This window comes from Rhinolophus sinicus, linkage group LG13 (genome assembly GCF_036562045.2).
Source record: "Rhinolophus sinicus isolate RSC01 linkage group LG13, ASM3656204v1, whole genome shotgun sequence".
Taxonomy (NCBI): Eukaryota; Metazoa; Chordata; class Mammalia; order Chiroptera; family Rhinolophidae; genus Rhinolophus; species Rhinolophus sinicus.
The window spans coordinates 34,035,647-34,049,590 of record NC_133762.1 but is presented as its reverse complement, the minus strand read 5'-3'; the positions used below and the strand labels follow the sequence as shown (position 1 = coordinate 34,049,590).

General features: G+C 42.8%; 1 long non-coding RNA gene across 2 annotated transcripts; it reads right to left on the bottom strand.

Annotated features, from left to right (window-relative positions):
• Positions 1-12,078: 12,078 nt before the first annotated feature.
• On the bottom strand, positions 12,079-13,944 carry LOC109457369 (uncharacterized). 2 transcript variants are annotated; one of them, XR_012491090.1, is made up of 4 exons: positions 13,772-13,944; positions 13,025-13,132; positions 12,355-12,540; positions 12,079-12,157 (listed from the first exon to the last, which is right to left on the bottom strand). It is a non-coding gene; the product is annotated as an uncharacterized LOC109457369 (long non-coding RNA). The 2 variants fall into 2 exon arrangements; XR_002139007.2 differs by lacking the exon at positions 12,079-12,157 and having other exon boundaries at positions 12,239-12,540.

Sequence of the window (13,944 nt, the reverse complement as noted above, 5' to 3'; positions counted from 1 at the left end):
ACCCTGAAGACACCTTTCCCCACCTCAACTCAGTACCCAGTAGTTTTCTACTCCCAACCCTTCCCCTTTTCCCTCTCCTCTGGCCCAGAATCCATAAAATTGCCAGAGGCTTCTGTTTGGGGTTTCCTCACTAGTGAGATGACCCCATGTCTGCAAGTCTGCGCAGGGCCACCTGGTCTACCAGCATGCTGCTCCATGGGGAAAATGGAACTGGGGTGAAGGGTGCGGGGGGTAGTGGGCAGTGCTTTCTCTAGTTTGAGCTTTTTGCTCATACTATCAGAGTGAGTGACTAAATGCCTCACTTGCACTTTCATTTTGGTTTCTTGTTGCTTTAGTCAACTGCTCCAACACCTGGCAGCTCAGCTATCTTTCCAGCTCAGCCAAACTCTTGACACTAGATAATGTTTTAGTGAATAACCGTATCCATACATCATTTCTTATTCACACATTCATACATGTATCTGTGCAGGTACATCAGTCAAATAAATGTCCAGAAATGGAATCCAATCATTTAAAGAGACTCTTCTGTTAATTTAGCAGTTGGGTATTTGCTCACCGTCTCTCCTCTTTCACACTCACCCCTTCTCCTGAGCTGGTACCTGAGTATAAGAGGTCTGGTCTTTGCCCTCAGCCCCTGAGGGGTCATCTCTAAGCCCTTGAGAAGTCCTGCCTGATAAGAGTATCTTTGTCTACCTGGGGGCATTGGACCATGCCATAGATTATAACAGTATAATCTATGGTGGGAGCTCTGGCTCACATGGTGTTATCTGGACCTCCGAAGGGGCTGGAGACTGCGGTCCCTACATGAGTAGTCAACCACCAATAAAGACTCTGGACACCAATGTTTGGGTGAGCTTGCCCAGTCGGCCACACTCTGTGCATATGGTCACATACTAAAGCCAGGAAAGTAAGGCTGGCCACAAATCCACAGGGAGAGGTCAACTGGAAGCTCTGCACTCGGAACTTTCCAGGACTCTGCCCGATGCGCCTCTTCCCTTGGCTGATTTTAATTGGTATTCTTTCCCTTTAACAAACTATTACCATGAGTATATCAGCTTTCCATGAGTCCTGGGAGTCCTTCTAGCAAATTAGGGAACTTATCGGTGATCTTGAGGACCCTGTGTCAGAAGTTTCCATTGGTGTCAGAAGTTAGGGTGGTCTTGTGAACCGGTATTACCTCTAACTTCACAAGGGGTCTTCTGTTCTCCAGCCCCTTCGGCCAACAGACACTTTGATGGCCTCAGAGACTGAGCACAAAGCCGATGACACAATATCTGTTTTCTGTGACCTGGCGGAGCCTGGAGGGGCGCCACCTCCTGCCCCCCCAGCTGACTCAGCCTCAGCTCGGCTCTTGTGGGCGCTACAAACCCTATATTGTTCAGGCTCCGTAACTGCACATTCCAGAATACACTCTGGTTAGTATAAGCAGAAAAGGGGTTTCCATTTCCAAGGCTTTGAAGACCATCAGTGGTTGCAATCACCCCCATATACAGCAAGTCCTCACTTAATGTCGTCGATAGGTTCTGTGACTTTAAGCAAAATGACATATTAATATAATAAAACCAATTACTGTTGCTATAAACAAGAGTTACGTTTCTACAGCATCTCATCAGTTTTCCAATGAAGTGACGACGACGTTATTTGAGGACCTGCTGTATATGTCTGGTCCAGACCTCTCTTATGAAATTCCAACCTGTCCCCTAACTACAGGCTTGATGTCCCCCTCGCGCTGACTGGATTTGGGGGCCGCCCCTGGCTCATGTGACAAAGGAATCTGTAAAGGTGTCCTGAGGATTTCCCCTGGAGTCTGATGCATACATAAATCCACCCTCAATCCATCTACCCAGCCCCCAGAGGTACACTGGTAGTAAAACACAGAAACACAGACGGCTGCTTTATGGGCCAGAAGAAAGCAATTTCCCACCTGGGGCCACTAAAGGATCCAGAGCTGGATTCTCTCCTTCCCTTGGAGAAGAATTTCCTCCGCTGCCAGTGATCCCATGGGGCTTTTAGTGCACATCTGTCAGCAGAAGTCCCAGGGCAGGTAGGCTGTTTTTAAAAGGATGCTCTCACCGCTATCATCTCATCTTGGGTGCACGGGTAGGCCCAGAGCCATCACCTGCATCCCCCAGACCCAACCAAGCCCAGCTTGCTTTCAGTTCCACCCCTCTACCCCCCACACACACACACACACATACACTTCTCCCCACCCCTGTGAGCAGTCTAGGACATAAGCCCTCCGCCACTACCCTGTGAACAGTCGGCATACACTTCATGACACCAAGTTTAACAATTGCATTCCCTAAATACAACCACTCCTAGGAATTAACAGAAAAAAAATACTTAAAGGACGCTACTTAAACTCTCTACTTTTAATGTATGTTGTGCACTTTTAAACATCTAGAAAGACTAGCTGTTTCAAATAAGGATTTAAGTTTGGCCACTATACACCAAGTAGCATTGAATACACTGCACACAAAGGCTGTAATCTGAAAGTGTCTTCTAAATAGGAAGGAACATTCTGGCCTAGAGCCCTTCCCCTTCTCATCTGTCAACCCAGTGGGCAAGTATAATAAGCTTCTGTGATGCTTAGAGGGGATTTTAACAATTTCGCTTCCTCACGTATGATGTCAGCTGTGTGCTTTTCATGTATGGGCTTTATTATGTTGAGTTAGTTTCCTTCTTTTCCTAGTTTGTTGAGTATTTTTATCAGGAAGGGTGTTGAATGTTGTCAAATGCTTTTTCTGTACCTATTGAGATGATCATGGGATTTTTATCCTTCGTTCTGTTAATGTGGTGTATGGTTTGTGTATGTTGAGCCATTTTTGCATCCCATAGATACATCCTACCTGGTCATGGCATACGATCATTGTAATGTGCTATCGAATTTGATTTGCTGGTATTTTGTTGAGGAGTTTTGCATCTATAGCCATCAGAAATATTGACCTGTGCTTTTCTTTTCTTGTACTGTCTTTGACATCAGGGTAATACTGACTTCATCAACTGAGTTTGGAAATATACCCTCCTCTTCAATATTTTAGAAGAATTTGAGAAGGATTGGCCTTAATTCTTCTTTAAATGTTTGGTACAATTCTCAGTGAAACCATATGGTGCTGGGCTTTTCTCTGTTGGGAGATTTTTGATTACTGATTCAATCCCCTTGCTAGTTATCGGTCTGTTCAAATATTCTATTTCTTCATGATTCAATCTTGGTTGGTTGTATGTTCCTAGGAAAGTACCCATTTCTTCTCACTTATCCCATTTGTTGGCGTATAATTGTTCCTAGTAGTCTCTTATAATCCTTTTTATTTCTGTCATCAGTTGCAATGTCTCCTCTTTCGTTCCTTATTTTATTTGAGTCGTCTCTTTTTTTTTTCTTAATCTAGCTAAAGGTTTATCAATTTTGTTGATCTCTGTTTAAAAAAAAAAAAAAGTCTCTTCATTTCATCGATTTGCCCTGCTCACCTAACCCTTCCTTTCCTCCAGTAAGAAAATATGCACCTATCTAGACCATAAATAACCAAATAATCTCTCCTGGATCAGAATTCCAGAAGCCTGTTTTCAGTTCTACAGTTCATTTGGCAACTGATTGTATGGTACTGTGCTGCTGTTTAAATATTTTGTTATCTACCTTCTCCTGAGTTTTACGTCCATCCTCCCAAAGTAGATGTTAATTTCCTTGAGGGCAGGAAACAGATATTATATGTCTTTGTATCACCCACAGTTCATTGCAGTACTGAGTTGGACACTTAATATGTATCTGATGATTTGATATGAAGTCTCTTGTCACTTAGCCTAATACTCCAATCTTTTCCCCAATTAGGGACGGCCCTAGGCCCTTATCACATAGCTCCTCCAATTTGTAGTCAGCTGCTAATTATCTCCATAGCTTCTGTTTATGCTGCACAAGCTCAGTGGCCTCTGCATTTCACTTTCATATCACTCCTGTTCAGATCACAGAACAGGATCTCTCACCCTGTTCTCACTCTTTCGGATGATTCCAAGCTGTCTATTGGGGCTCCAGACGGTATTCGGGAGGTAGATGAGCCATGAAATGTTAAGTGAGGTTGGAAACCAGGGCACCGGAAACCAAGAGAGGCCTACATTTTGGAGGGTGGTCAAAAGCAGCAGGGGTGGGAGGCCCAATAGACTGAGATGCTCTTTACCATAGTTAATGTTTTGAAGAATTTCCTTGACGACTTCCCATTTCAGGAGAGCCTGGGCATGGTTGAGGTCATGCAGAGAGAGTCCAAAGTGGGGTGGCTCAAGAGAAAAAGTCCCTTTTAGTTCTAACATTCCATGATTTGCAGTTACCTTTGTGGGCTGAATTGTGTACCCCCAAAAAGATAGGCTGAAGCCCCAACCCCCAGTACCTCAGATTGTGACCTTATTTGGAAATAGGGTCTTGATAGAGATAATCAAGTTACAATGAGGTCCTGAGGGTGGGCCCTGATCCTATATGACTGGTGTCCTTATAAAGAGGGGAGATGTGGACACAGAAACAGACACACACAGAGGTAAGGGGATGTGAAGGCAGCCGTAGAATGACGGAAGCAGAGATCGGACTGATACAATTGCAAGCCAAGGAACACTTGAGGCTACCCGAAGCTAGGAAGAAGCAAGGAAGGATTCTCCCCAAAGTGTCAGAGGGAGCATGGCCCCTCTGTGCATACCTTAATTTCAGACTTCTGGCCGTCAGAACTGTGAGACAATACATTTCTGTTGTTTTACGTCCCCCAGTTTGTGGTACTTTTTTACGGCAGCCCTAGTAAACTAATGCACTTACCTCGTCCCTGCTTCCTTTCCCTTTTCCATAAAATGGGCACTTAATGTCAACTTCCCAAGAGGAGGAGGGTTTCACAGCTGAGCTAGATGCCAAAGGACTTTAAATTAGCCATGCCAAAGTCAGCTTTCTCACCGAGGTTGCAAAATAACCACAGCTTTTCCAAATATCCTTTAGAGAGGAAAATCTTCCAAAGCGTTCCCTGGGAGATGGGCTCCCAGGTTGCCATGTTCTTTCCTCCAGGGAATATCCTGGGCTGCTCTGCTCCCTCAGGACTGGTGTTGCCAAGCTCGTGGGAACCTCAGATATGCTGAGGCAGAGAATCAGATGGTGGTGTCTGCTGATGCTTGGTGTTCAATTATTTGGAAAAGTCCTTTTTGTGTCTGTTCAAACATTCCGTTTCCCCGATCTCTGTGCCAGTGTGGGGAACAGACAAAATTCATTCATCCCACAAATATTTATTGAGTCTGCATTATATGCCAGGTGCTGTTATGGTACTTGGGATATATCAGTAAACAAAACAGACCCCCAAATCCCCACCTCTGGAAAGCTTTTATTCTAGTGGGAGAGAGAAGCAATACACAAAAACATAATTAAGCTAATTATGTAGTAGGTTAAGAAATGATAATGGTTATGGGAGAAAACAGAACAGGGTTATAATCCAATCTTTATTTCGTTGCTCAAATAGTCCCAGCTCTAAACCATTAGGAAAGACTAGTTTGGCTCCATCATTTTCTGAACACGTCCTTACTCTCCAGCACCATAAGATGTTCCAGGCTCATGTTTTACTTTCCCTACCCAAATTCTGGAATTAAACATTTCTCCAAGGAACTTAAGTTTTTGTTGTTATTTTGAATAGGAAAATTGTATTTAGAAACCATGGTCTGGGCAGTAGATATCCAGATATGCTCACTGCTACTGGGATGGCGTTGCCTTCTGAGAGGACAGAACTAGGAAATACACGAAAGTAGACTAACGCATTTATACATCCATCCATATTTATTACTATGTTCATCCATCTGTCAACATATTTAAAACCATGGGTTTATACTTAAATTTCTGATCCAATCCAACACCACACAGTGCATTCTGACTCCTTATTTCTAATTTCTTTTTTCTGACAGTGAGAAACCTGGCCCTCATTATCCATCCATAATATATTTACTTTTTTGTTCAATACTAGTATGTAGTTATTTACTGTGGGGACAGAGTCCCAGAGAGCAGTTTCCAGGCTCTCGGCGTCACGTGGAAAGATGCTGGCTCGGGCAGTAGATGGTCATCAGCTGTTACCGGTCACTAGTTGGCCATCAGCTGTTACCGGTTAGCCAGTAGCCACTGATATAACTGCCGTGGCTAAACTAGCAAGTGTGGATTGTGGGTTGTGGGTTGCAGAGAGGCGGACTGCAGTTGGCAAGTGAGGTTGGTTGGCAGAAAAGCGGATGGTGGGTTGCGGATCGTGTAGCTCCTGCTTCCTGTGTCTCCAACCCAGCCGCCAGCGAGAATATAGTGGTATGATTCCCCTATCTATGGCTCCGTGGGTGTTCCTTTTTGGCCTCACCGTATCCTGCGTTCTTATGTGGGGAGCTGAGACCCTGCTTGACACCCTGCATGACATTTACTAATAGAGTAGAATACTTGTATGCAATTCTTTTTGTCTGTAGCTCTAAATATTCAGTCAAAATGTTTTCCAAAATTACTTAGGTTAGTTCTTTTATTCCCTACATTCTTCAGTGGGTTTATCTTATTCACTTGTAACACAGGTTCATTTGCTATCATTTGTATGCCATTTTGGGTTGCTCCCACATATCCTGGCTGGTTTGGATTATTTATTTGTTTATTGGGTATGTGAAACATTACCATGGTTCTAAGAGTTAGGGCTATACAGAAAGGTGTTCTCACCAGCACTTAGTATTGTCAGTATCCATAATTTTAGCTATCCTAATAGGTATGTAATAACATCTCACTGTGGCTTTAATTTTCGTTTTCCTAACAGCTAAGGTTGAACGTCTTTTCATATGCTTATTTGTCATCTTTATATTTTCTTCGGTGAAGTGTCTGTTCAAGTCTTTATACATTTTCTAATTGAATTGTTATCTTAATGTTGAGTTTAGAGAGTTCTTTATATATTCTAGAAACAAATCTTTTGTCGGATATATGATTTGCACTTATTTTCTCCCAGATTGTGGCTTGTCTTTTTATTTTCTAAACAGGTCTTTCACAGATCAAAAGTTTTAAATTTTGATGGAGTGCACTTAATTATTTTTATTTTATGGCTTGTGCTTCTGGTATCATGTCTAAGAATTCTTCACCAAGCCTTCAGTCGTGAAGATTTTCTCCTATATTTTCTTCTCAAAGTTTTGTCATTTTGCATTTTATATTTAGATCTATAATTCCTTTTGAGTTCATTTTTGTATATAGTGTACAGTTTGGGTTGAGATTTATTATTTTTGCCTTTGTAAGTCCAATTGTGCCAACACTATTTGTTGAAAGGATTATGCTTTCTCCATTGAGTTGCTTTTGCATCTCTGTCAAGAATCTGTTAGTTATCCTTGCCTGGGTCTCTTTCTGGACCTTATTTGGTTCCCTTGATTTATGTGTCTATCCCTACATCAATGCCATCATTTAATTGCTGTAGCTACATAATAAGTAGTAAAGTCAGGCAGTGTGATTCCTCTAAACTTATTCTTCGTTTTCAAGTGTTTTAACTATTCTAGCTCCTTTGTATTTATGTATACATTTTGGAATCAGCTTGTGTATATCTACAAAAATTCCTGCTGGAACTTGGATAAGAATTGTGTTAAACTGATAAATAAATTTGGGGAGAAATGTCATCTTTGTTATGTTGAATCATCCAATCTATGAACACCGTTTGTCTCTGCATTTATCAAGGTCTTTGATTTCATAAATTCGTAGTTTTCATCACATAGATCCTGTATATGTTTTTTAGATTTATACCCAAGTATTGCATTTTTAAAGCTATAGTAAATGATATTGTGTTTTTAATTTCAGTTTCCAACTGTTCACTGGTAATATATAGAAATACAATTGACATGACTGATTTCTGTGTGTTAACCACCCACCATTTGGCTATATAGTTTGTTACTCTTTAAATATATCACTGGCTTCTACTTTGTCTTTCATAGAGAAGTTCTGCTTCAACATTCATAGATAAAATTAGCCTGTGAATTTCATTTTGCTGCTTTGTCAAGTTTTATTATTTGTCTTAGTCAGGTCAGGCTGTTATAACAAAATACCATAGACTAGGTGGCTTGCTTAAACAACAAAAATTTATGTCACACAGTTTGGGAACCCGGGAAGTCCAAGATCAAGGTGCTGGCCAATTTGGTTTCTGATTGGGGATCAATTCCTCGTTTGCAGACGGCCGCCTTGCTGTGTCTTAACCCAGAGAAAGGGAAATCTCTCTGGTGTCTCTTCTGATAAGGGCACTAATCCCATCATGAGGGCTCCACCCTCACGACCTCAACTAAACCTAACCACCTCCCAAAGGCCCCACCTCCAAATACCATCCCACTGGGACTGAGGGCTTCACTATATGAATTTAGGGGAAGGCTACTTTGCAATCCCTAGCAATATTGGTAGCCTTCATCAAAATAACTGGGCAGTTTTCTTTATTTCTTTATGCTCTAGAAGAGTTTGATGAGCTTTGGAATTATCTGTCACTTGTTGATTTGAGAGAAACTATGGCGTTCTTTTGGACAACTTCCTCAGCCACTTCCATAGCTATTAGTCTGTTTAGGTTTTTTATTTTCTTCTTAGGTCAATTTTGGTAATTCGTGTTTTTTAAAACTTACTTTGAATTTTAAATGAGGAAAATCATCCTAATTTTTAGGAGGATTAACACTGCATTGTGATAAATAGGTTTTTATAATTTTGTTTCCACTCCCCCCTTTACCTTTATATTCTATAATATCATGCAATAGTTAAAGAGGATAGAGTAGATCTATATATGCTGACATGGAAAGACAAAATGGGGGAGGGAAAATAGAGAAAAACTGAGGATTTAGTTTTCAGTAGACATCAATTTTGTAATTCAAATCTCACTTTTATAGACGAAGCGGGTGTGAAATGGTCTGAGAAGATACCCGCTAAGAACTAGTTGGGACAGTCTTACTCTCAGACCCGAGCAGGAGGGGCCTGTGTCCTGAGCTTTCATCTTAGAGGAACCTGCTCAGGTTCCCTCCAGGAACAAGCCCATCTAGAGCCTGAGCCTTCCTTCTAGACCAGTCTTCCTATGCCTGGGACCCTGAAATTCCTTCCAGGGTCTGTGAGGGACTCACCCCGTACATCCTACTGAGGACGGAGGACACCACTGCTGAGCCCAACTAGTAACCAAGAGGCGCTGTTTGAGGGGAGTGTGCAGGAACTTGGATTGCAGGTGGGAGTCTCCACATGTGGGCCTGGGCCCTCATGGTGCAGACAGAGCAGGCATGGGAAGGGAAGGGAGACCCCACTGCCACATTTGGCCAAGGAACTCTGGCGAGCATGGGAATTCTAAATCCAAACCTGGTTTCCAGATCAACATGAAAGTGTATTTGTCCAGGCAGGAGGACATAACATTTTAATTTAACTGTTGGTTAGCTGGATTTACAAAGTAATGTGTAGATATATGGCATGTGGGCCTCAATTTGACCCACAAATACCATGGAGGGCCTGGTTAATCATGTTACTTTTGGGGAGAGAGGTGGGACTTCGGGGGTGGGGTGAAAGAGGGTATTATGGGCTGAATTGTGTCATTCCCTCCCCCAAATTCATATGTCAAAGCCCTGACACCCAGTAGTACATCTGAATTGTGACTATATTTGGAGATAGAGCATTTCACAAAGTGACTAAGTTAAAATGAGGCCATTACGGTGGACCCTAATTCAATCTAACTGCTGTCCTTATAAGAAGAAGAAATTGGAACACACAAAGAGGTACCAGGGGTACTTGTGTACATAGGAAAAGACCATATGAAAAGGCAGCAAGAGGGGGGCCATCTGCAAGCCAAGGAGAGAGGCTTCGGAAGAGACCAATCCTGCTGACACTTTGACCTTGGACTTCTAGCCTCCAGAACTGTGAGAAAATTAATTTCTGTTGTCTAAATTACCTATTCTATGGTGTTTTGTTGTGGCGGCCATAGCAAGCTGATACAGAGGTCTTTAACTTTGTGCTCTATTTTTATTTATGTGACTTCTGTTTCAACTGCACAAGTACCCGTGCATTATCTATGTAATTTAAAAATACATATTAAAATGTTCTCTTATTGTGCTTCCCTGTCATGTCTCATTCCTAATTGTGCCTTCTCTGTATAGGTTTTTCTCCCCTTGATGAAGCTAGCTAGTGGCTTATCTATTTCACTCTGTGAGGTTGTTTTTTTCCACAATGAATCAGCTCTTCAATTTATCAATTCTACCTTTGTTTTGTTTTCAGATTCATTAATTTCTGCGTGTCTTTATTCTGTCCTTCTTTCCTTAGATTTATTTTGTTGCTCATTTTATATCTTCCTGGGTTGAGTGATTCATTTATCTTTGTTTCTCTTTTTCTTTTTCAGAAATATAAGTGTTTAAGACTAAATTTTCCTTTCAATATCGTTTTAGCTGTATCTCATTGCTTTGACACACAGTATTTTCTTTTTTTTTCCAATCTAGTTTGAACGTGCAATTTTGACTTCCTTTTGTTCTCAAATGGAGTTTTAAATTTTGAGGAGGCGGGTTTTAAATTTTCCATGTGGTTGTTTTTTGTCTCATTTCTATTTTTGTTTTAATTTCTGGTTTATTATTTGGTAGTGAGAGAGGTCTCTACTATTCCATTTTGGGGAAAGGTGCTGATACTAATACTTTTTTTTATAGCCATGGCCAATTTTTGTAAGTGCTCTCTGGGTGTTTCAATGGAGGGTATAGTCTCTGTTTGCAGGATACACAATACAATTTTATCACTAATATTAACCTGATTAGTTATTTGATTCCGATCCTCTGTATCCCTTAGTGACCTGTGGCTCATGGTGAAGCCTTGAACTGCTCCTTTATCTAGTGCGGTTCAGTTTATTTTTCTCTGGTCAGCTGGCCTTGTGAAAGGGTGATGTCAGAGTGTCGCTCCCATCTTTCCTGTCTTCACTCTGCACTAAGGTTGTGGATCTCGGTTCGGAATGCAGCTCAGAGAAAAGAAGAGTGGCAAGGTTACAGGCTCCCACCATCACTGGGCTTGAGCATAGGCCCAAGGTGGGACCTTCCCTCGTTCTCTTGAGTCCACCTCTGCCCTGAGTCCTCAGCCAAAGCGAAAATATTGGCCAGACCCTTCTGGGTCCTCTCGCTGACTTTGAAAAACATGCCCCTACTTACTATCAGGGAGATAGACAGGGGCTCTCAAGGTCTTTCTTAAGGTGTCACAGATATCTGAGTGTGTCTGGGAGACACTCTCGCCAATTTGCTCAAATCTGCCAAGTTCATTATAGACGACATGTTCTTCTCTTACTTGCTCTGTCATTTGGTCTCTGTGCTGCTGTTGTTCATCTGAGAGGTGTTGGAGGTCATTGGGGTTTTGACTCTGCCATCTTTTCCTCCTCATACCCATCTAAGCCAATTACTTCTGACTATTGCCACGTTCTCTGAAAGCCAGTAGCTGGATCCTCACTAAACTAAGAGACGATGTGTTGAAGTGTCTGACTCAAAAGCCATTAACTTTGTGGCTCCCTGGGGACACCTCAAAGGTCATTCTGAAACTGGAGTTCAGCGGGCAGCCCGTGTGCCTGCCGATGAGGACAGACAAGGCACGTGGAGATGAGAACACGGTGGCCTGAAATCATAAGTCTCGAGAACAGAGGGACGTTCCCAGTTGTATCTCACAAAGGCAATTTGGTGTGGCCTCTAGGTAAGCAGCAACCAGGCTTTACTGCTTTAATAACATTCCTTTTATTTTCCTGAGCAACATCAGGGAGTCTGTTGAGTTGTACATAAGCACGGTATTCTCAAATGTTCTTTGCTTTTCCTTTAATGTTTTATATTTCTCTTTCTCATTTTGTTCTTTTTGTTCCGTCTCATGATCCTGTGACAAATTTGTAAGCACCAGTAAATATTTTGTCCAGGAAATATTTTTTATAACTTTTTCCCTTTTCCTTTGAATAAGGCCTTATTGTTCTTTCTTTAACCATAACTCTTACCTTCTCATAGTCTTTTACAAAACAGAGGGAGCTTCTATTTACTTAAACTGGCAATGATTACACAAAACATTCTTTGTGTGTGTTAGTCAGGTTTCACTAGGTTATGCTGCGGAACAAACAACCCCAACGTCTTAGAGGCTAACCACCACAATGGTTTATTTCTCATACTACATATGAGATGCAGATCTGCTCCAAGTCCACTGCATTCTGGATCCAGGCTGCAGGAAGAAAGAGAAGATCAAAGTGCAAAAGGGACAAGCTCACCAAATCTGATCCCTTTTAAAGGGTTTTCCCAAGAGCCCACCCCTTCCTGGTTCAGGGATATTCACTCAGGCAGTGACTCCAGCACCAGGCTTCTGCAGTGTATGGCAGCCAGCAATACTGAGAGGCCAGGAGCTTCCCCCAGCATCCCCACCTTTGGTGATTTTGTATCTCAGTGCCTCCACTGAGACACCTCCCTGTGAATGGCTTTCCCTGGCAACACAGGGAGCCATTTTCTGAGAAGTTCCAGAGGACAGATTTCCCGCAAGTTCCAGCAGCACCAGAGCACAGTGACTTCTCTGCCACAGGCAGGCCCTCCAACAAAATCTGGATCTCAGCCCTGTGGGGAGAGAAAGGGAGAGAGGAAAACTTTATCTCAGCCCTAAGAGTAGTAGCCACTCCTTATATCAGCTACGTTACTCCTGTATTCTTCAGAGTTCTCTTTGCTTCTTGCTAGCCAATCCTTCATTACCACAATCCCCTGTTACAGTTAATAATTCTTTATATTAAGCTTTCCCTAGTCAAATCACCAAGTGGTTTTACTCTCCTGACTGAATCCAGACTAATACGTTTTGGCTCACAACTCATTGGCCAGGACCAGCTGCCAATGCTGGGAAATGTGGCTCCTTAGCTAGGAAAGTGGCCACTTCAGGGAACCCAGGGTTCTGCTAAGAAGGAAGAAGGTGAGCTGAGGTCTTCCGCACGCAACAGGCAGGGTCTCCCTCAATAGCAATAGATATTGATAAGGACGCCTCCCAAAGCTCCAAACTTCTCTGTTTTCTAGGACAAGTCTCTTGACCATACCCATCAGTGAAAATCCCCACCTCTCATGTCTCCAGGTGAAAACTGCTGCCTGCCCAGTCTCTAGGCTCCTTTCACACCATCCTCCCAAACACTATGGTTCTCTTCCCTTGAAAATTCCTCGATGCAATCTATTGGAAAAGGATTAAATAAGTGGAAACAAATTCAACAAACATGATTTGCTCTACAGTGGACATTACACAGACTGAATGTCCTACAGTGTCCCCTAGTCTTTAAAAGGCCCCCAATCCCTCCAGCCTCTGAGTCTGCTAGATAGTGGTCTCATTGGCACTCCACGTGCTGTGACCCATGTCGTTTCTGCTTCCCTGACCATTTGAGCCCCGCTTCCCTACAGGGGACTGACCCCGTGTCTGTCCCTTGCAGGCCCCTGCCCAGTCACCCTGGCCCCCACCGGCAGGGAAGAAAATCTCCTCCCTTCTCAGGACAAATCCCAGAGCTCTCAGAGAACGAGCCTATAACACAGACATTATTGTTCCCCATTCCCTCCTCTAACTGAAGCACAAGTACCAGCCATGATGGAAGCAGGAGGTGGTGACAGTGATGTGCTGTGTGACCTTGGGCAGGTCACTGCCTCTGTAACAACCCTCTCCTTAGAGGGGTTTTGTGAGCCTTAATGAGAAGAAAATAAATGAGTCATGATTGTCACAGTGCCTAGCACACAATAAACTCTCAGAAAATGCTAGTTGGGGGCATTATTACTATTATTTTAATAGCTCCTGGCTAGTTCTTCAGAAAGAGGGGTCTCTCACCTCAGGAGTGGGTCATCTCTGGCTTAGGAAACTCCAAGTGAGTTCTGACAGCTTTGATGTCCTGGGGCATCCAGAGAAGTCACTCTGAAGGGACAGCGGGGAGAGCAGGAGGCAGGCAGCTTAAGCAGCGAAGCTCCTGGTAGATATTAGCTTGAATTCACAGAAAGCGTAGT